Source organism: Hyperoodon ampullatus, assembly GCF_949752795.1.
Source record: "Hyperoodon ampullatus genome assembly, chromosome: 12".
NCBI lineage: Eukaryota > Metazoa > Chordata > Mammalia > Artiodactyla > Ziphiidae > Hyperoodon > Hyperoodon ampullatus.
This window is the reverse complement of record NC_136925.1, coordinates 48255969-48279591: the sequence shown is the minus strand read 5'-3', so window position 1 is coordinate 48279591 and position 23623 is coordinate 48255969. Positions and strand designations below refer to the sequence as shown.

At 40.4% G+C, this 23623-nt stretch overlaps 1 pseudogene across 1 annotated transcript; it reads left to right on the top strand.

The window, feature by feature from the left end:
* Nucleotides 1-1901: 1901 nt before the first annotated feature.
* LOC307061546 (histone deacetylase complex subunit SAP18-like) lies at nt 1902-2608 on the top strand (annotated as a pseudogene). The gene is made up of 2 exons: nt 1902-2125; nt 2348-2608. The product of its transcript is annotated as a histone deacetylase complex subunit SAP18-like (transcript).
* The last annotated feature ends 21015 nt before the right edge of the window (nt 2609-23623 follow it).

The window sequence follows — 23623 nt, the reverse complement described above, 5'->3', positions numbered from 1 at the left end:
GATAAGTGGAATCATACGGTATTTGTCCTTTTGTGACTGGCTTATTTAATTTAGCAAAATGTCTTCAAAGACACTCATTATGTTGTAGCGTGTGTCAAAATTTCCTTCTTTTTTAATGCTAAACAATATTCTATGATGTGTATATACCACATTTTGTTAATCCAATCATCCATCAGTGGACACCTGGGTTGCTGCTACCTCGTGGCTGTTGTACATAATGCTGCTGTGAACATGGTGTGCAAATAAGAAATTCAATTTTGAGTAAGCATATGGCTGCAGCAGTGACAAAGATACTCTTCGTGCAATTTTCTACTTTCTTTTCACTTCCTGGGTCAACATGCTCCAGTTACAGGTAACGACCAGAGTGAATATCAAGTTTAAACTGCAGGTGGCAGCAAATATCAATAAACTAGGCATAACGCTTGACAAAAGCATAGCTGTTTTTTCCTGTGTTTATTTTTGGCCCTTCAAACAGAGTAGAATCAATATTTTTCCTTAGGTCTCCTACGTTCAATATAAGGAACCCTTGAAACATTTATTTGGTTTTAACTAATGAGGCATATTTTAACTGAGTAATATAAAAGACTAATGAATCAGTGGAAGCAGTATCTGAGGGCTTGATATTCGGCTCAAAGCTTTCGACAATCTTGCCTGAAATGTCTCAGCCAACCACGCATACATTATACTCTCTTTGCCACGTCTTGGAACTTTCAAAGTAGGTTAAATCGTTTATGAGTGATATGCCTCTGGCTTTTTTGTGATAAGACACTGCTAGTTGTTTACCCAATATCCTTCTCACCATCTTCCCTAATAATAAAACCCCCAATTTTTTATTAGGCTGGCAGTGTACCCAACTAAAAAAAACTACAGTTCCTTACCTCCACTGCAGCCAGAGATCACATGACACAGTTTTCTCCTTGACATGTAAGCTCCTCTGCTGCAGATCAGAAGTTTTATTCTCCTGATAGAGGCTCTTCCTCCTTCCTTGTTGTTTTTTGTCGTTGTTGTTCTCTTTGTTGTTTTATTTTTGTTTGTTTGATTTGTTTGCTTCCTACCTAAAACTTGGATGGGAAACAGAATGTGGGGCAGCTATATTGTAACCATGAGACTATCAAGAAAACAAAAGGCACATGTTCAACATTGCAAAGTAGAAAAAGGAGCCTGGAGAAGATGACCCAGGTGAGGTGCTAACCATCCCTGGGCTACCCACGTCTAGCTGGATTACTTACTTTCCAGTAGGACTTCCTATTTCCTGTTATGTGAGAAAAATATTCCCTTATTTGCTTCAATAACCATAGTCAGGTTTATGGTGGTGAAGCAGACCCAATCCCTTAGTCAGATAGATAGACATTCTGAGATGGGTAGATGAATTAAAGGTGTGTTTAGAGACAGAAATAATAAATATACTTGTTTTTTTCAATTGAGAAAGGGTGCCTAAAATATAGTGCAGAATTACATTTTAATCAGATGTGCCTCTAGGAAAAATTAACTAAGGCAGACATTGTGCGACATTAAAAGTAACGAGTTAGTAGGCCTTTAGATAAATGAAGGAGTGGCATTTAGGAGTGGAAATAGTAGGAGAGAATGACTTTTTAAATAATAAAAGTAGAGTTGAGTTTATTAATATTTCTCACAAAGATCATCATGAATGTGGGAGTCCCTATTCATTAAAGAGTTCAATTTATCAGATTTTACCACATGCTATAATAACTCATTTGTGAGACTCCACAAGGTCAAGAAAATGCAGTGCCCATCCATATCCTATTATATTTTATGAGAACATTTGGTGGTCTCTGTACATAACTCATATATTCATCCTGTGAAATGAACATTCATCAACATCCAAGAGAGAGAAAGAGAAGGAGTCATTTAAAAAGTAAGATAGGGGCCGCAGGAGGAAGATGGTGGTGGAGTCGTGCGTTACCCAGGAGGAAATTAAGAAGGAGCCCGAGAAGCCCATCGATCGGGAGAAGACCTGCCCGCTGTTGCTGCGCGTCTTCACCACCAACTACGGCCGCCACCACCGCATACACGAGTTCTCCCGCGGAAGCGTGCCGTCCAGCGAGCTGCAGATATACACTTGGATGGATGCAACCTTGAAAGACTAACCTAGAAGACTAGGTTAGTAAAAGAAATCTACCCAGGGGCTTCCCTGGTGGTGCAGTGGTTGAGAGTCCGCCTGCCGATGCAGGGGACACGGGTTCGTGCCCCGGTCCGGGAGGATCCCACATGCCGCGGAGCGGCTGGGCCCGTGAGCCATGGCCGCTGAGCCTGCGCGTCCGGAGCCTGTGCTCCGCAACGGGAGAGGCCACAATAGTGAGAGGCCTGCATACCGCAAAAAAAAAAGAGTCTACCCAGAAGCCAGAAATAAGGGCACACACCTCAGTTTTGCAATTGTTTTTACGGATCCTAAAAGGCCTGCCTATTGAGTAAAGGAGATTGGCAGCACCGTGTCTGGGAGAAGGGGACTGATGACGGCTCCATGACGCTGCAGTCACAGAAGTTCCAAACAGGGGACTATCTGGACATAGCAATCACTCCTCCAAACTGGGCACCACCTCCTTCAGGGCGCATGAGGCCATATTCAATTTTATTTACTATCTCTTGAATTTATTTTCCATTCAGTTATGTAAAATAAACTTGCGCTTTTTCCTACCCCCTTGTTGCCATTAAGCCTTTAAACTCTAAACAAATTGTAATGCATCTATTTAGGAGTTCGATTTGGCTTTGCTATGGTATGACTATTAGTAGAAAGTCCATATGTTTCAAGTTCTGTAAAATATGAAAAGTGCTCTTAGCATTCCATGTAAAACTGTATTGTTAAACATATGTTGCAATCACCTTGAGTGTGAAAGTTAATGGGGCGTGGGTTCAGGGTTTAATTTAGTATTGGGGGTTTATGCTAAGTAGTGGAGTTGGTATGTTTAAGCCCAAATGGGGCAGAACAGGAAAGCCATGAGATTGTGTTAAATAGAGCAGGAGTTTGTTGCCCAGAAGGTTGTATGGAGTTGTGAGGAAGACTTTGGGAAGGTGCAGGGAGGAGCAGGCGTTTTGGAACAGTCTGAGCTGAGGCAAGCGGAAGAAGCTGTCTGTGTTTGAAGGGAGCGGCCTGCCTGAATCAAGGTGTGATGGCAATTTAGAGAAAAGGAGAATGGGGGCCACAGTGAGGCCTTTTTATGTTTTAAAAAGAGGGAGAATGGGGCATTCTGAGGGCGGGAAGTAGTACAGAGGAGCAAGGGTTAGAACTTAGGATAAGGATGGAAAGGTTTACCTTGAAGATCTGAAAATGCAGGGAGGAAGGAAAGAAGAATCTTAAGATCAAGGGAGGGCTTCCCTGGTGGCGCAGTGGTTAAGAGTCCGCCTGCCGATGCAGGGGACACGGGTTCGTGCCCCGGTCTGGGAAGATCCCACATGCCGCGGAGCAGCTGGGCCCGTGAGCCATGGCTGCTGAGCCTGCGCGTCCGGAGCCTGTGCTCCGCAATGGGAGAGGCCACAACAGTGAGAGGCCCGCGTACCGCAAAAAAAAAAAAAAAAAAAAAAAAAAAAAAAAGATCAAGGGAGAAGGTCAGGGATGAGGTCAAGTTAAGCAGGGGATGTTCACATACCCTGTTCAGTGCTGGGGCTGCCTCGTGTCTGATTTGAGAGGCAGTATGCATGGTGGTTATAAGCAGTTGGGCTGAACATTTAAATCCTGGTTACACTAATAGCAACCTTGGATAAGTTACTTGGACCTGTTTTTTTCTGTTTGTTTAAAATTTGTAAAATGGAGGTAACAGCCCATAGGATTGTGAAGACTAATTAAATGTTTGCAAAGGGCTTAGAATAATGCCTGACAAGTAAGAAACAAAGTTAGCCATAGAGTTCAGTCAGAACGGGTGCCATCTCTTTCACGGCACCGTTACAGTCTCATTTTGAAGTTTATAAACAGTGTACAGTATGTGATAAGGCCTATTACCTTTCGTCTATTGCAGTAGAAAATTTTGAACATGTGTATTCCAAAATTTGAAACAATGTACTACCAAAGTGAAATTGCAGTAATTTGATCTTGTACATACAAAAGCAGCCTTTTAAAATCTAATGATTGTAGGATTGGGGTCCCTGGTGCAGTCAACAGGTGGCAGATGCAAGCCTGGAAGCCCGATCTAGGGCCTCTTCTCCACTGAAGTTCGCCCCAAACCCTTAGACTCTTCATTCATACTAGATCGGCTTGAACTCCGTAAGTCATACCATTAACTTAAACCTAGTTTTTTGGAGAAGAGCAGCCATGATTACCTTCCTGTCTGTGGAGAAGATACTGATGTGCAGATCAAGAAGGCAGGAACTCGTTAAAGGGCTTTGTAAGCCAACTTTTCATGACAGAGTGAACCCCTGCAATGGGGGCTCGCCTGTAATTCCAGGTTATTCTCCCACTAGTTGAAAATAAAGTGGTTTATTTGCTTGGTTCCAAACAATAAAATACATAAATAAATATAAAAAATCAATTAATGAATTAAAAGTAAGATAAGTCATCTATACTCCAATAAAAAATTAATTTTTAAAAAAGTAAGATGAGAGAGTTTAGAGAAAATATCCCAGAATTAGAGCACCTGGTAGAATAGAACTAAATAGAAGGAGGGGCAGAGGCTCAAGTGCTAAAACCAGTTCTAAATCTATGACCTTAATTTCTTTTCTCTACTAAGAGCAGCCTTTTGCATTTGTAAAGTGAGAGATGTGAAAAGTCTCACGACACTTATAATTTAATTTGGAGAATAAAAATTCTAAGACATATTAACACTAGAGCAAATAATGGGGCACAACATGTAGTTAATAGCTAAATCATATGGTTCAGAGGATAAGTGCTACAGAGATTGAGAATATAAGATCGAGAATATAAGACCAAGGATATTTGAGAAAGATCTTATGGAGGAGATGGGAAAAGGGAGAAATTATGGAGGGAGAAGTTTACAAAAAGAACTTTCCAAATAGAAAGAAAGGAAAGACAAGGAGGTATGAACACAATCAACTTCTTTGTGGGATGCAGAGGAAAGCTTGTTTTGGAAAATATGTGAGAAATAGATATAGATTTGTGGTGTTGGGTCAACTCATAGGTGCCCTCAAAAGCTAGGAAGAAAAAGTTTTGAAGCTGAGTAGGAGAAAGCAATCCTATTTCCTAGAGAACAGAGATCATTGGTTCTAGCATTTCCAGCTCCACTCAGACACTTGATGATTGCAAAACCTAGCAGCATCCCAAGGTGCCCAAGCTTGTACTGAGCCTCAGCTTGTACTGATCAGTAGCTCTCTTCACTCTCCATCAAACCATCCATCCATTGAAGCCTGGTTGATTCCTTCCAAAACAGAGGTCAACCCAACCTCCAGAGGGCAATGTCATTTCCAATCCATGGTGAGGGGCTGGGAAACCAGCTAGTTTCTGCAATCTGAAGAGAAGTATACAATTTGAAAAGGTAGATAGAGAATCCTAAAAAAAATTCAAGAAAAAATTCTCAACCTGGGTGGGGTATAGAGCATTTAACAGTGTTTCAGAAGAGAGAAGAGACCCTAGGCCCCTGGCTATGGTTCTACTCTGCTCTAGGCAAGCTCTCCAGTTCCTCCCACTTCTACATCCTCATTCAACAAAAGTAACTATTTAGTAAGGGTGTCAAGGGGAATTCACCCATCCTGTATCAAGGCATCAAAAGGTCTAGGTGAGCTACCTATATTAACCACAAATAAGAGGAAAAGCAATGTTATGGCAATCATGCAAAAACTCTGCATGAAAAATTACCATCATCATCATCATATCATCATCATTAGTCCTTCTCAAACTTTAGAATACACAGAATTATATGGAGAGCTCATTAAAACATAGATCTGGACCTTATTTCCAGAACTCCTTATTCTGGTCTCTGGAGAACCTGGCCTGACTGACCTTTTATTCCAATTCAGTTTATATTTGTAAAGAATGTTGCTACCTAATGAATTGCCTTAAATTTCCTCAGACTATTAATAGCAGGAAAAAATCAATGCCTTTTTAATTTATATCACAAACTCAAAAGAAGAAAAGTTTGGAGATTCTCTAGTCCATCATCCTTCTTAATACAGAAATTCCATCTATGACATCCTTTTAAAAATATGCCCATCAAATTTATCCTTGTAGCCTGCAGTGATGGAATGCTACATTTCACATTTCAGCCCAACACTTTTGGGGAAGCTATAAAATCCCCCCCCACCCGGAGATGCTAGTCTTTTCTTCCCCTGGAGAGACTTATTTATATTTCAAAGGGTAAAAGCAAGAACCTAGGATCCTTCTCAAGGAAAAAAGGTTTTTGTACCCATCTTTCAGGATAGGAGGAGAGACAGCAGTCCCTTTCTACATAAACGCCCAGATTTATATTTTCAGGGTGCTTAACCATATTACAAATGCTGATATGTGCGGGATGATGCCAGATCTACCTCTTATCATGTTGCTGTATGGCTAAGAATTGGGACAAAAGGGAACTGGCACAGTTATTTGCTGTAAGCAAATATTAATCTGCTTTGCTTCAGAAACCTTGAGTTCACATTCGGGTTAATATTAATAAACCATGACAACCTAGGAAAGTAGTATGAACATGAGTATCTATGAGAGAAGTTACAGGCTTTAGCAAATTAAGACCATGCAGTATTTTTCATATGCAGTTTATACATTTAATGTTTACTATATGTTAAGTGGTATTTTCAATTAATTATATTAATTATTTTAAATTATTTATTTATTTATTTATTTATTTATGGTTGTGTTGGGTCCTCGTTGCTGTGTGCAGGCTTTCTCTAGTTGTGGCAAGCAGGGGCTATTCTTCATTGCAGTGTGCAGGATTCTCATTGCGGTGGCTTCTCTTGTTGTGGAGCACGGGATCTAAGCACATGGGCTCAATAGTTGTGGCTCGTGGGCTCTAGAGCACAGGCTCAGTAGTTATGGCTCACGGGTTTAGTTGCTCCACGGCATGTGGGATCCTCCAGGACCAGGGAGTGAACCTGGGTCTCCTGCATTGGCAGGCAGATTCTTAACAACCGTGCCACGAGGGAAGTCCCTATTAATTATCTTTTATTACAAGTTTAGGATAAAAGATTTAACCCCAAATTTTGATATTCCCTTGAGAGCTGGGAAAGGAATATATGGCCTACAGAAACATTCCATAAAGTGAGTAACCTGGATAAGTTAGTATAACAAATGTAAATGGGTTTTTTCCCCATTTTTGGAAAAAGTTACTCCCAGTTACTAATCTTTCCTCTAACAGAATGTTTGCATTCACCATAACTTCTGAGATTTTTTTCAGTGAATGTTTTTATTTACAAAGAACTTTTAGTACTCTGAAAAATAACTTACCTACCATATAATTTTCATGCCTTATTACTTTACTTATCGTCATGACAACTTTGTGTCATATGAGATAATTACTAGCCATCATTCTTAGAGATGAGAAAACTGAGATACAAAAAGATTAAGTAATTTACCAAAGTTCATCCAGTTAATTAGTTTTAAAGCTAGTAAGAGCCAAGCAATTATGTAAATATATTGAGTTTACTCTGAATATTTCATATGACCTCTAATTATAAAAGTTGAACTAGTATAAAAACCTAATGGCATTGTCAGTACTTGGCTTCCTATTTTCCAAAATCATGAGAAAATAGACGAGAAGACAAAAGGTAACATTCTGAGTAATAGCTATACAACAGTAGCTATTATTATTATAATAAGTTCTTTTTAAAATAAGTCAGTTTGATTTTTTAAATAGCATTTCTCTTCCTGGTAATATCCAATTCACAAATGACAGTTTATAGGAAGCATGCCAAAAATCCAAGACAATTCTCTGACCTTGGATAGTGGTACAGTTTCTTTAATCATAGAATTGGTAACTTACTGACACTTGGCTGTTCATGATTGATGCCTTTAGGTTAGTTACACATAGTTAATTAAAATTAATGTTTGCCAACTAACTATGTATCTTGGCAATAAATGTACTTGATATTTACTGTCAAACTACAGATTATTATTAATTTCTGTGATGTGGATATGTTTCTATGTGTATTTCTATTACTGGAAGGGCAAAAACAGCTTTGTATGAGATGGAAATTATTGGAAAAACAGGAAACTAGAAAGCTAATATTTCTGTTTTGACTATTTGTAGCCCATATGTTTTTTTTTTTTTTTTTTTTTTTTTTTTTTGCGGTACGCGGGCCTCTCACTGTTGCGGCCTCTCCCGTTGCGGAGCACAGGCTCCGGACGCGCAGGCTCAGCGGCCATGGCTCACGGGCCCAGCCGCTCCGCGGAATGTGGGATCTTCCCAGACCAGGGAACGAACCCGTGTTCCCTGCATCGGCAGGCGGACTCTCAACCACTGCGCCACCAGGGAAGCCCCCATATGTTTTTAAAATAAAAATTTTTTGAACTATTTTAGATTTACATGAAAATTGTGAAGATAGTACAGAGAGTTCCCAATATTCCATGCCCAGTTTCCTCTGTTATTAACATTAATGTATGGTACATTACTATTAACTAAAGTCCATAGTTTATTCAGTTTTCCTTAGTTTTTACCCAATGTCAGTAGTCTGTTCCAGGATTTCATTCAGGATACCATGTTACATTTAATAGATATGTCTCCTTCTGCTCTTCTTGGCTGTGACCGTTTCTCAGACTTCCCTTGTTTTTATGACCTTGACAGTTTCGAGGAGTACTTGTGAGTATTTTGTAGAATATCTCTCTACTGAGATTTGCCTTACATTTGTCTTGTAATTATCCTGGGCTTATGAGTTTTAGGGAGGAGGATCACAGAGCTAAAGTGCCACTTCATCACATTGTATCAATGGTACATGCTATCAAAATGATGTATCACTGTTGATATGCACCTTGATCATCTGGCTAAGGTAGTGTTTGTCATTTCTACACTCTAAAGTTATTCTTTTCCCTTCTTTCCATAGTACTCTTTTGGAAGAAGTGTGTACTCCACACTTGAGTGGAGACCTATATACTTTTTACAAGTGAATAAAATGGAATTCATAATTTTGAAAGCATGCACCATTAAAAAATGAAATAATGAAAGTCCTGGTGAGTTTTAGCATCTTGAAACTTGGAACAGTTAAGATTCTATTCTTGGAATCTTTGTAGGAATACTCTCTGTGTGATACCATTTGGATACCCTCTGTGGGTAACTAAATTTTCCCAGTTTTTTAATTTTTAAAAAAATATTTATTTATTTGGCTATGCCGGATCTTAGTTGCGGCACGTGGGATTTTTGCTGCCGCATGTGGGATCTTCGTTGCGGCATGTGGGCTTTTAGTTGTGGCATGCAGGATCTAGTTCCCTGACCAGGGATGGACCCTGGGCCCCCTACATTGGGAGCGCAGGGAAGTCCTCCTAGTTTTTTAGATTATTTGACAGCCCCTTTTTTATTAGGCACTATGCTGAACTCTGGGAATACAAATCTGAGACATCATCCTTGCCCTCAAGAGGTTTAAGTCCCATCATAGATTCCACATCCTGAAAGCCAATACTGTCCTCATTTCTCTTGCTATGGTATCTAGAATATTTTCAAATTCAAATTAATCTTCTAAAACTAACTATCCTCGTGCCCCCAGCTAATATATCAAATGGTAAAAGGTTGGAAGCTTTTTCTCTAAGGTTATGAACAAGACAAGGTTGCCTAATCTCACCACTCCTATTCAACATAATACTGAAAGTCCGGGCTTCCCTGGTGGCACAATGGTTAAGAATCTGCCTGCCAATGCAGGTGACATGGGTTCGAGCCCTGGTCCAGGAAGATCCCACATGCCATGGAGCAACTAAGCCCGTGAGCCACGACTACTGAGCCTGTTCTCTAGAGCCCACAAGCCACAGCTACTGAAGCCCACGTGCCTAGAGCTCATGCTCCGCAACAAGGGAAGCCGCCACAATGAGAAGCCCGCACACCGCAACGAAGAGTGGTCCGCCTCTCTGCAACTAGAGAAAGTCTGCGTGCAACAATGAAGACCCAAAGCAGCCAAAAATAAATTAACTAATTAATTTTTTTAAAAAAAGAGAAAAGAATCAAGATCAAATTAAATTAAAAAAAATTTTTTAAATACTGAAAGTCCTAGCCAGAGCAATCAGGCAAAAAAAGAAATAAAAGTAGCCAAATCAGAAATGAATAAATAAAATTGTCTCTTTTTTTGCAGATGACATGGTCTCATGTATAGAAAATCCTAAAGACTCCATCAAAAAACAAAAATACGCAACTCTGACATCAATGCCTTGCTCACATCCCCTCAGCTCACCCCAGAGGTCAGCTGTGTTTGGGTAGACAATTTGCTTACCTCCAGCGACTCCTTACCTTAAGTATTTCTCTGCCTGAGGGCTCCTAGGGAGTTAATGTCCCAGGAGTATCTTCAACCATTAATGGGTGGATATTGATGGGAAAATACTCCCACTTCCTTGTCCTTTGTTGAGACTATTTCAGCTGTGTTTTACACAGCCTCCCAGAGAGTCCACAGTGGTAGTGAAGGCCAGTTGCTCACCCCAGTAACCTTTGCAGTAACAATGCACCATCCTGCCCTGTCTCCTTCCATTGTCTGTCTCACTTCCCCCCCTCTCACCTTGCTTCCTTTGATCACTCCCCAAATAAACTCCTTGTACTCAAATCCTTAATGCAGAAGCTGCTTTTGGATGAAACTCAAAGGAAGACATCTCAGTTTTCCATTTTCTAAATTCAGTGTCAATATGTGAAACTTGTTTTACAGGTGTTCGTTGTGATGGCTCTCATTTTGTTTCAGTCTTTGCTTTTTTTTTTTTTGCGGACGCGGGCCTCTCACTGTTGTGGCCTCTCCCACTGCGGAGCACAGGCTCCAGACACGCAGGCTCAGCGGCCATGGCTCACGGGCCCACCCGCTCCACGGCATGTGGGATCTTCCCGGACCGGGGCACGAACCCGTGTCCCCTCCATCGGCAGGCAGACTCTCAACCACTGTGCCACCAGGGAAGCCCCAGTCTTTGCTTTTAATTGCTCTTTTTATAAAGGTAGGCTGAGAAACTGGAGAGTAGGACAGGAAGAAGGAAGAGGAAAAGAGGTGAAGAATTGAAAGCTAAGCTCTTTTACTTAAGTGAATAAGCTTTTTTGAAAAAGGAAGTAGCACTTTTCAAGTTGTAAATAAAATCAGTCATGAGGCAGAGGTGTGAGAGAACAGTGTGAACCACTGGATGGAAAGGATGGAAGATGATGTCATCATTGTTCTGACCCAAATATTCCCTTAAATATAATTTCTCTAAATCTGGACTCTTCTCATTATTGTCTCTTCTGGCCCCTACTCTTTGTACTCCCTTCATTCCTTCTTTTTTAACTCCATTTCTCATCCCCCTAGGGTGACACATCAACTCTTCAAATGAGAAAAGAGAGGGAGCTTTGAGTAGTATGTGCCAAAATCTACTGCTTTGTCTCTAAGCTGTGAACTTGGAAGGGCTGCCTGGAGACCAGCCCATATCTACCAACGCCAAGGACAGGCCAGGACCTGAGAGGAGCAAGTGTGGGGGGGGAGAGGGAGATAAATATGTATCCAAACATTTACCCAAAGTGCTGTCTCTCCCACACTGAATCTCAGCCAAGATTCAGACACGATGCTAATGATACTCTTAAACACTACCCTTTTCTTTCTTCCTATTCTTCCCATTCTCTGGAAGGATGGACTATGGGCCAGAAGTTCACCAAACAATAGAAAAACCTGTATTATTTCTCATCTAGATATTCTAATATCTTCTCTGGGAGAGGCCCTCCCAGAGACTGTCATGAAAAGTGAAACAAAACTATATCTCCTGGACACTGGATTTTTGAGCCTGGAGCAAGAGATTGGACAACTGATAATCTGCTTAATGCTCTTCCCCCAATATCTTAACACAGGTTAACACACACAGACACCTGACAGGAAGCCACACAATCACACAACTCCTAGGAGCAAGGATCTTTCCTGACTTCAGCACTAACTTTATAAAATGTACATAGATTGTTTCTTCTCTCACTCAGTGCCTTTGAGTAGACAAAGGTTATTCTGGTAAGAATGGATGGGGCTTATAAAACTGGAATATTAATTCAAGGAGACTAGGAGACCACTTACTGGTGTATGGAACTGGCTTTGGTGATGAAGCAAATGCTCTTAGTAACCTGCGCTATGTCCACTCAGCCCACCTTTGATTTTCGCTGCAGGAGTAGTGGATTTTCCGATGCGTGCTGAAAGAGTCCCATCCCAAGTGCCGTCTTCATCTCTCTGGCTTTCTTTCCCAAGTCTTTCTCTGAAGCAGTGGGAGCTTATACAGCTGTGTGCAGGAAAAGCTCAAAATGTAAGGAAGAAATGCCCCCCAGGTATGCTTCAACCAACGGGGCATGGAAGCCAGGGGATAAATGCTTCAGCCTACCATTCATTGGAGGAATAATTCTGAAGTGTATTCCACAAGGTTCTTCAGAGGATCCTCAGAAACTTGAGCTCTGTTCTCCTCAGTGGTAGTTAACTCAATAACATAGCTTTCACTGACTACCCAGTCTTTCTTTCTTTTCCTTTCTTTCTTTCTTTCTTTCTTTCTTTCTTTCTTTCTTTCTTTCTTTCTTTCTTTCTTTCTTTCTTTCTTTCTTTCTCTCTCCCTTCCTTCCTTCCTTCCCTCCCTCCCTCCTTCCTTCCTTTCTTTCTTTCCTTCTTTCTTTCCCTTTCCCTTCCTTTCTTTCTTTCTTTCTTTCTTTTTACTGAGGTATAATTGACATACAACATTATATTACTTTCAGGTGTGCAACATGGTTCACTATTTGTATATATTGCAGCATGATCACCACAATAAGCCTAGTTAATGTCTGTCACCATACATAGTTACAAATTTTTTTCTTGTGATGAGAACTGTTGAGAATTACTCTTAGAAAAGTTCTTTTTTTTTACAGTGTAATAAACATAATTTATTTCATCAAAAATTACTATATCATAATAAACATCATTTATTTCACCATATGTTCTTGGGTATACCATGGGTTGTCCTGTTAGTTGCATTAGGCTCTTCATACCACAAGGAAACAGTAACACCCTTCTGGATGATACCCAGGTCTTTCACTTTTCAGTTTAATTTACTGACCTTTTAAAATAATAACTTTTTACTCCTGTTCCACCTCATAGCAGTTAATAGTTGATGAATGTTTAAGTGTACATAAAGTCAGGTGACATGACTCATGAAATTTATCCTTATGAAGAGTTATTGAAATCTCTCCAGGCTTTCTTTAAGCCCAGTAGTAGTTAATTCATAAATGTGAGATTTGGTGAGATATACCAGGTATATATACAATACTGATGATTATGAAATGGGATAGCTCAAGAAGATTCATATGAGGCCAAGAAAATTTGTGACATATATGTTTATAGAATGGATTCTTGAGGGAGATTGACCTTTATGAGGTTTCTATAGTTCTCCAACTCAAATTCTTTTCTTATTGCTTTTCTAGCACCCTTGCCTATAACAAAATACTCACTAGGGTTGTTAAGAGTTAAAGCTGGGTATGAAATGATAGATTTGGCTTATTTTACTGACTTGATGCTTTTAGAGTACAGGAAAATTATAAAAGAGACTTTGAGATAAAGAATATGCTATGCTTTTTAAAAAATATATTAACTTATTCCAAGTATATTATAATAGAAGTCAGTAGGGGAAATAAGATTTGATATATAATTATTAGCTTTTACTGCTGAGAATTAATATAATATGTAAAATTGGGTCATTCTATGTGCCCTTTTAAAAAAATACTTAACACCTAAGTGCTACTTGTATGTTTAAGATCCTTAGAGGTTTTTGGTTTGGTAGCAAGACAAAAATTCTTCTTTCACTTACTGTGTGTCAGAGATCTTGGAGAAACATGGACTTGAGAAGCCAATTCATTTGTTAAAAACACTCAGTCTAGCTCAGAAGGGGCATGCAAGCTGATGGTTAGATTGACCAGGCACACTGGTTGGAAGTAATAAACAAAATTAATTGATAATTGTATATGATTAAAAATAAGTACTGCTCTTTTTCTTTTTTTAAACTTCTTTGGGTTATAATTGACCAAAAATAAATTGCACATATTTAAAGTATAGAATCTGATGTTTTGATATAGGTATGTACCTATGAAACCATCACCTCAGTCACGATAATGAACATATCTGCCGCTCCTAAAAGCTATCTCTTGCTCATTTATCATCCCCTCCCTCCTCCTGCTTCTCCCCTTCACACCCCCATCCCCTCCCCAGCTACCACTGATCTGTCTTCTGTCCCTACATATTACTTTGCATTTCCTAGAATTTTATGTAAATGGAGTAATGTAGTACACACTTCTTTTGGCTTCTTTCACTCAGCATAATTATTTTGTGATTCATTCATGTTGTATCATGGATCAATAGTTTCTTCCATTTTATTTCTCTCGGCAACTTTAAAACGTGTAATACAAATAGGATTATTAAACGTAGTCGCCAAGCTGTACATTACATCTCCGTGACTTATTTATTTTATAACTGGAAGTTTGTACCTTTTCACCCCCTTCACCCATTTTGCCCACCCCTACCCCTCACCTCTGGCAATCACCAATCTGTTCTCTGTATCTATTGGCTTGGTTATTTTATTTTATTTTTTTAGAATCTAAGTGAGATCATATGGTATTTGTCTTCCTATGCCTGACTTATTTTACTTAGCATAATGCCCTCAAGATCCATCCATGTTGTTACAAATAGCAAGATTTCATTCTTTTTTTATGGCTGAATAGTATTATGTAACATTTTCTTTATCTGTTCATCATTTGATGGACACTTAGGTTGTTTCCATGTCTTGGCTAGTGTAAATAATGCTGCAGTGAATATAGGGTGTCTTTTCGAGTTAGTATTTTTGTTTTCTTTGGATAAATACCCAGAAGTGGAATTGCTGGATCATACGGTAGTTCTATTTTTAAATTTTTGAGGAAATGCCATACTATTTTCCACAGTGACTGCACCAGTTTACATTCCCACCAACAATGCGCAAGGGTTCCCTTTTCTCCACATCCTGGACAACATTTGTTATCTCTTGTTTTTCTGAAAATAGCCATCCTAAGATGTGTAAGGTGATATCTCACTGTGGGTTTTTTTTTTTTTTTTTTTTTTTTTTTTTTTTTTTTTAAGTACGCGGGCATCTCACTGCTGTAGCCTCACCCATTGCAGAGCACAGGCTCTGGACGCACAGGCTCACCGGCCATGGCTCACGGGCCCAGCCGCTCCACGGCATGTGGGATCTTCCCGGACTGGGGCACGAACCCGTGTCCCCTGCATCGGCAGGTGGACTCTCAACCACTGCGCCACCAGGGAAGCCCCTCACTGTGGTTTTGATTTGCATTTCCCTGATGATTAGTGGGGTTGAGCAACTTTTCATGTTGCTGTTGGCCACCTGCATGTCTTATTTGTAAAAACGTCTATTCAGATCCTCTGCCCATTTTTAAAATTGAATTGGTTTGTTTTTGCTTTTTTTTTTTAACTTTTGAGTTGTATGAGCTTTTTAAAAAAATATATTTTGGATATTAACCCCTTATCAGATATATGATTAGTAAATATTTTCTCCCATTCACTGACTTTTTCATCTTCCTTCTCTCAATAAGCTTACTCACTTCCCTCCTATTTCCTGGAGTCATCCAGAAAATTAATTACCTAAACTCAAGTCCTTACTTCAGGCTCTGCTTTTGAGGGACCCCCAAATTAAGACAGTAATACCAGATATAACCCTAGAAAGCAGACCTCAGGATAGTATTCTGAAAATGGTTTATTCACCAGTTAGATGGAAACAAAAATTCCATTGCTGGTGGTAATTGTAATGTCCATACCGCTGGCATAAATACCAAACTCTCAACTGTGGTGGATAGGATGTAGAAGAAGAGGGAGCTTTGCTTATTCAGTATCTCTAATACTGGCATGAAAAGGGGCAATGGTAATTACACATGGAGTGGAATTGGATGGCTTTTGTAAACTGCCTTGGAAACCTTGAAGAATGATTTAAAGGAAAAGAGAGATAAGTTCAGTCCAGCCAACTATCAACTCATGGCATTCTGTGAAAATCAGAGTCCTCCGTGACAGACAGTAAGGAGATCCTGTGGCAAAGGGGCAGGCTGCTGAAAGCCAGGTTCCGAATTTAATATTAAGAGTGACACAATGGCAAAGGAGACTGAACATGAGGGTCTCCCTGCTCAAGTGACAGCTTTGACAGAGAAAGACTGGGACCCCAACACCTGGAATGTAGGCATCAGTGAGGAAATGTATGCAGACCTTAAACCCTGGATGCTCTTGAGTCATGGAGGCTGTAGAAGCCAGTCTCCTCCCCCTCGCTAGAGGACAGAAGTCTCCCCTTGCCTCAAGAGGATAAACACCTCCCTGAGAGGAAGGACTTACAAGATGATGCCATCCTCCTTGGGATCCCCTCCACTGACTCCTCCGGTTGCTTTCAGATTGATAATGTGAGTCAGGACCTAGAATATGGTAAGAGGGAGGTACAGTCTCTGCTATGGGAAGAAATAACTTAATGAAAGAATTACAGTATCTGGTTAGTACGTACTGACAGGAATGAGGGAAAGATCTATGGGAATAGATTAAAAAGTGTTAAATTGAATAGTGAGTGGGATATAAGGGTCAACAGGGGAGAGTTTATTGGGAAATATAATATGACACAGGATTTAACGTCCTTTCAATTGTCCCTGGAGCTTGTCCCAACACACTGCTAAGATGGTGCTTTGAAGCTTGGACAAGACAATGACGTAGAGATGCCAGAACTGCCATCAGAGTATAAAGGAACAGGTCAGAAGGTTCAAGGAGGTAGCATATTAGAATGAGCTTTTTATGTGAGACCCACTCTTTGACTATGTTTCCCAGAATACTCCCTTCGCTAGGGCAATAAGAAATGCAACTAGCATTTTTTAAAATCTCAGTGTCATTGTTGTCTATGAACCAGGGTTCATGGAATAAAAGGCTGCCACAGAATTGGGTTCCCTAGAGTCAATGGGATTGAAAAAATTCCATGATATTAAAGGCCAAGTAGCTGTACTTAAACATCAAAGGCATAATTACTGTAATAGGCAATAAGATTAGAAGGGTAACCAGGGTGCCTGGACCCAGGGATTTGGAGTAATTGCTAATAGACCTTTATGTTCTTAGGGATAAGATAGATAGTCAGCCTGCAAAAGTATTACTTGACTTTCATATTCAGAAAAAATTAAAAGCAGCTGAGCAGCAGGCTAAGATCAGCAACCATAATAGAAAATCATAATCCTTTGTTGAGTTTCCATATCTGAGATAGTTCTCAGACCCAGACCCACTGTCTGAGGGGGAAGTCTGATCCCTCTTGAGGAAGGACCCTGAAACTCCATTATAAATATATACATTAACTCTTTAGTTCTTCCCCTAAAAAAGCCTATGACCTTTTACCCAAACCTTTCAAGGGCTGTTAGATACAGAATTTAAGGTGACACTGATAACAGGGAACCTAAATGCCTACATGGCCCCATCAGTAAAGTGGGAGCTTAAGGAGGTCGGGATAAATGGAGTCCTGGTACAAGACATCTCCAGTAGGCTTGCAGGCCATCTCATGGTTACTCTCCCAATATCTGAGTGCATAACTAGGATGGATATACTTAGTTATTGAACTTTGTATTCCTAACATTTAGAAAGAGGTACAGCACAAATTTGGTCCTTAATTTTGGAGGCAGCAGATACCACATGGGGTATACTGTTCCAAACCATTTATTGAGTGACTCAGAAATTTTCCAATTACAAGTAGGGTCCAAAGCAAGAGAAGACTCTATGGCAGGTTCAGGCAGTGGTACAAGCTTCCTTGTATCTAGGACTACGTGACCCGACAGATTCAGTGGTGCTAGAGATATTTAACAAAAGAGTGGCAACTCAGAGATCTGAGATTCTGAGTCAAGACATGACTTCTGCTACAGGGAACCACTCAGTGTTTGAAAAACAGTTTCTGGTATATTCCAGGGTCCTAGTAGAGACTGAAAACATGACCATGTGACATCAAGTGACTGCAACTGGAAATGTCAAAACATCTAAGTTACAAGGTGAGCTTGCACAGCAGCAATTCATCATATGATAGAAATGGTACATACAGGATGGGGCCTGAGAAAGTCCAGGAGGCACAAGTAAATTTTATAAACAGGTAGTCAGATTCTCATGTCACTACCCTCTGTTGCATCAGTGAGTCTCTATCAGTCCACACCCATGGTTTCATGGGATGTTCCCTGTGACCAAGTGATAGAGGAAGAAAAAAATCTGAGCCTATTTTAAAGATGACTTGGCACAATATGTTGGTACAGGTGCAAGTGGTCTGCTATTGCACTATACCCCATTCACAGGTAGCCCTAAAAGACAGTGATGAGCAGAAACTCTCACAGTTCTCAGAGCATGGAATAGGCACTTGGTGTATGGAGGAAGAACTAGCCTGACATAAGGTTATATATGCTCTCTTGTGCAGTGGTGAATTATTAGGCTGATTTGTCGGAGGCCTAGAATGAGCAAGATTATAATATTTAGTATAAAGAGATTTGAGGAAAAGGCATATGTAAGTACCTAAAGGAATAGAAACAAATAGGCACAGCTATATGTCTCACACTAACGTCTATCATAAAGCATCTATCACTGAGTAGGCTCTTAAAAACCAGGCAGACAGGATTCTCCTCAGGTAAATGTCAGCCAGCCTCTATTCTTTTTTTTTTATTAATTTTTTATTGGAGTGTGGTTGCTTTACAATGTTGTGTTAGCCTCCACTGCACAACAAAATGAATCAGCCGCACACATACAGATATCCCCTCCCTTTTGGACTTTCCTCCCATTTAGGTTAAGCCAGCTTCTATTCTTGACACCTCAGTGCTAGTGCAATGAACCCATGAATATAGTAGCCTTGCTGGCAGGTACAGAGACTATGCATGGCCCTAATAGTATTGGCTGCTTCTCACCAAACTGACATAGCTACTGCTTCTGCAGAAGTTCTGACTTGACAGCGACAAAGACCAGTACTAAGTATTGGGAAGGGTATCAATCCTCAAGGACACAGCCAAGTACTTAGTGGTGAGTTTATTACTTCAGATCTCCCCACCCCCACCCCACAGAGGAGGAAGCAGTTCATCCCTACAGGAAGCATCTCCTATTCTGGATATGTGCTTGGCTTCCTTGCTTATAGTATATCTTTCAGGATTATTATCTGAGAGCTAAGATTAGTTTGGGACAATATCCCGCATGATTGAGAGTTGCCCTACAGGATGTGGTATATGCATTTAGCCAATGACCGATATAGGGTGCTGGGTACTCAACAGCTAAAATACATGAGTCTGGAAACCAAGGAGGGGAAGTAGGAATGGCTCCTCTCACCATCATACCCAGTAACAGAAATACTTGCAGAATTTGTGCTTCCTATTCCCATGTCCCTAGGCTGTATGAGGTTTTTAGGTCTTGGTTACTGCTAAAGGTGGGAGAAAGAAAATCACTTCTAGTAGGGGACACAGTAACAGTCTCACAAAACCTATAGCTATGACTACCACCTGTTCACTTTGGCTCTTTATTCCAGAAGAGTAACACTTAAAGAAAGGCACTTTTTATACTGGCAGGGTAATTGATCCAATTATCATGAGCACCTAGGATTTTTGGTAAATAATGGAGAAAAGGAGGAGTCTTTCTAGATCTCAACAGATTCACTGGGATTCACCTTATCCTTCCATGCTTGGTGATAGCACCAAATGAAATATTTTAGCAACCTCAGCCTGACATGGGCAAAGCTTAAACTCCTCAAGGCTGAAGGCCTGGGTCTCCCACCAAGCAAATAACTTAGACCAGCAGAAGTGTTTGCTAAGGGTAAGGAATGTAAAATGGGTGGGGGAGAAGGGACCTGATGAATATGTTATGGCCTTTGGACCAGTTGCAGCAAGGGACATCTGTTTGCTACACTAATTCTCTTGCCTTAACTCCTTTTGAAAATTAGCAGCTGGCCATGACTTTAAAGAACTGGTGGTAAAATGGACTTTACATAGGGCAAAAAATGGATCTGAAAGGTGCAAGTCATAGACTACAGCAGATACTTTTGTCGTCCTGTGCCACTTCCTTTGATTTCAGCTGCAGAGGTGCTGGACAGTTCCTACACAGATCACGGTACCCCTCAAGTGCCTGCTGCTAACTCACAGCTCTCTCCAAAGCCCCAGGAGCTAAACCCATACTGAATGACCAGACACACGGGGAAGTTAATTCCCCTGAGAGCCACCCTCAACCAATGAGTGAAGGGATATAGTGGATAAATATGTCAGCCTTTTGTCCCAGCAGGGAAAATTTTGATATGCATTCTACACGGTTCCTCAGAGGGTCCTTAGTGAGATTGAGTCCCAATTGATCAAAGTGGTAGTCAGATCAATAATGTATCTTCTAATGGCTTTTCCTTCTTATCTTTGTCAATTTCTCTGGCTCCCACAATCACCTACCAGGTAAACTACCTGATTCAGTCTCTGCTTTCAGAGAAACTCACACAAAGCAGGTTGATAAACCAGTTAGCTGCCAGTTGATCATGATGTTTATAGAAAAATTTGGCTTTGTTAATAAAGCCAAATGGTGGATGAAGTCAACTAAAATTCAGAAGCAAACAGTTATTAAACATTTGTTATGGATTGTGCATTTTAGAAGGTATTCAATACTATTTTCAATTGACTGATGTGGCAGAGATTAGTTTTCTGAGCTCAAGGGGAAGGAACAAAAAAATAACAAAGAGGTTAAAAAGAGAAGGAAGCACACAGCAAGACATCAATGAATGACAATCAAACTCATTTATGGTGATGTCTACCAGCTTGTAGCCATCTGGATTTATCTGGACAGATTTGAAACCTGGTTTAGGATTATACTGTGTACCATGCTTTGGGTGTGTTAAAAGGTGAAAGTGAAGGTTGGGACATGATTGATTTGTGGTGTATCCAAATAAATGTAACAAAATTATGTTCTAAAAATACGAGATAATTCACCATGTAATATGTGAGAAATATAAGAAACCCTCAAGATCATTTGGGCAATGTCTTTGCTTTAAAGATGAAAAAAAAAGAGGTAGTTTAGTGGCACAATCAGGCCTGGACTATCAGGATTCTGATACTCTTTCCAATTATACTTGGAGCCTTGCATTAAGAGAATAGTGGTCGGGCACAGTGGTTGAGAGTCCGCCTGCCGATGCGGGGGACACAGGTTCGTGCCCCGGTCCGGGAAGATCCCACGTGCCGTGGAGCGGCTGGGCCTGTGAGCCATGGCCGCTGAGCCTGCGCGTCCGGAGCCTGTGCTCCACAACGGGAGAGGCCACAGTAGTGAGAAGCCCGCGTACTGCACACACACACACACACACACAAAAGAGAGAGAATAGTGGTCAGGGGGCTTCCCTGGTGGCGCAGTGGTTGAGAGTCCGCCTGCCGATGCAGGGGACATGGGTTCGTGCCCCGGTCCGGGAAGATCCCACATGCCGCGGAGCGGCTAGGCCCGTGAGCCGTGGCCGCTGAGCCTGCGCGTCTGGAGCCTGTGCTCCTCAACGGGAGAGGCCACAACAGTGAGAGGCCCGCGTACCGCAAAAAAAAAAAAAGGCTTAAAAAAAAAAGAGAATAGTGGTCATTTGAAAAATGTTTAATGCAAAATATTTTCTGTATTTGTGTGAAGTCTTACACAGATCTACTGTGTTTATTGATTCCACTGAAGTTCAGTTGCTGGTAGACAGTCTCTATTGATTCTGAGTCCCTTATGCAACTAAGCCTTGTTGCATGACCTTAGATTAAGTCCCATTCAAGTGCTGAATGTTCCTAAGAGGCTTAACAATGTGATGCAGATGAGAACAAAAGGTTCCTTGGAGATCACCTGGCCACCCCCACTTGTCATGCATTTTTGTAGATATTTAATACCATTCTTTTTTTTTTTTTTTTTGTGGTACGAGGGTCTCTCACTGTTGTGGCCTCTCCCGTTGCGGAGCACAGGCTCCGGATGCGCAGGCGCAGCGGCCATGGCTCACGGGTCCAGCCGCTCCACGGCATGTGGGATCCTCCTGGACCGGGGCACGAACCCGCGTCCCCTGCATCGGCAGGCGGACTCTCAACCACTGCGCCACCAGGAAAGCCCTTGGGCATCTTTTCATGTGCTTAGTGACCATTTGTATATATTCTTTGGAGAAATGTCTATTCAGGTCCTCTGCTTATTTTGCAGTTGCGTTGTTTTGTTATTGTTGAGTTATAGGAGTTCTTCATAAGTTCTGGATATTAATCCCTTACCAGATATATAATTTGCAAATATTTTCTCTATGGGTTGCCTTTTCACCCTGTTGGTAAAGTCCTTTCATGCACAAAAGGTTTTAATTTTGATGAAGTCCAATTTACCTGTTCTTTCTTTTGTTGCCTGGGCTTTTGGTCCACTAACTTTTGAGTATGCATCTTGATCCTCATTTTTAAAAAAATGTTGTTTACCATTTAAAAAATTTGAAGTATAGCTAATTTACAATGTTGTGTTAGTTTCAGGTATACAGCAAAGTGATTCAGTTATACATATATATAAAATACATATGAAATTCTTCTGAAAATTATTATATATATTTTTAGATTCTTTTCCATTATAGGTTATTACAAAATATCGAAGATAGCTCCTTGCACTATACAGTAGGTCCTTGTTGTTTACCTATTTTATATATAGTAGTGTGCATATGTTAATCCAAAACTCCTAATTTATCCCCTTCCCCCCACTATCCACTTTGGGAACCATAAATTTGTTTTCTATGTCTGTGAGTCTGTTTCTGTTTCGTAAATAAGTTCATTGGTATCATTGTTTTAGATTCCATATACAAGTGATATCATATGATATTTGTCTTTCTCTGTCTTACTTCACATAATATGATAATTTCTAGGTCCATCCATGTTGCTGCAAATGGAATTATTTCATTCTTTTTTATGGTTGAGTAATAGTCCATTGTATGAAATATTCCATTCCAGTCCTCATTTTAATTCTTAACTTTAGGTACTGCTGCCTGGGGTTAATCTAGGTTTTCTGGAGCCTGAAGTATACACAATTTGGGAAGTTTAATGGAAAAATACAAAAAATGTTATCTTTATAAATTTTTACTGAATTTTATAATCATGTTATCACTCGTGAAGACACCTCCTGGAAGGAATCACATGAGCCTCATTAGCTTCATCATTAATTGGTCTTTACAGTGACCACTACCACTTTCTTCTTCCCTCCTCCCACCATTTCTAACAATTCAGAAAGTGTGTAGGGGATTTGCAAGCCTGTGCGACATCATTGCAAATATAAATCATAATTGAAAGATCAGTGTATGGAAATATTAGCATAAGAAATGTCTAGTTAAAGAATACCAGAACAGAGATTCTCTGATAAACAGCTTTAAACTATTGTTTGGTAAACCAGAGAGAACTGGGGTTTAAGATATCTAGGTCATAATTCTAGCTCTAACTGGTTTTTAAAATCTGTGCAACTCAGCCTTTCTAATCTTTAATATGTGTAAAATAAGAGACTTGAAGTTCTGTTACAGCTCTAATCCTCACAATTATTTTTACTTCCAGCTCATCCCTCTACTTGCTTTCAGTGACTGTTCCCCTGCATCAGCCTCTACTCC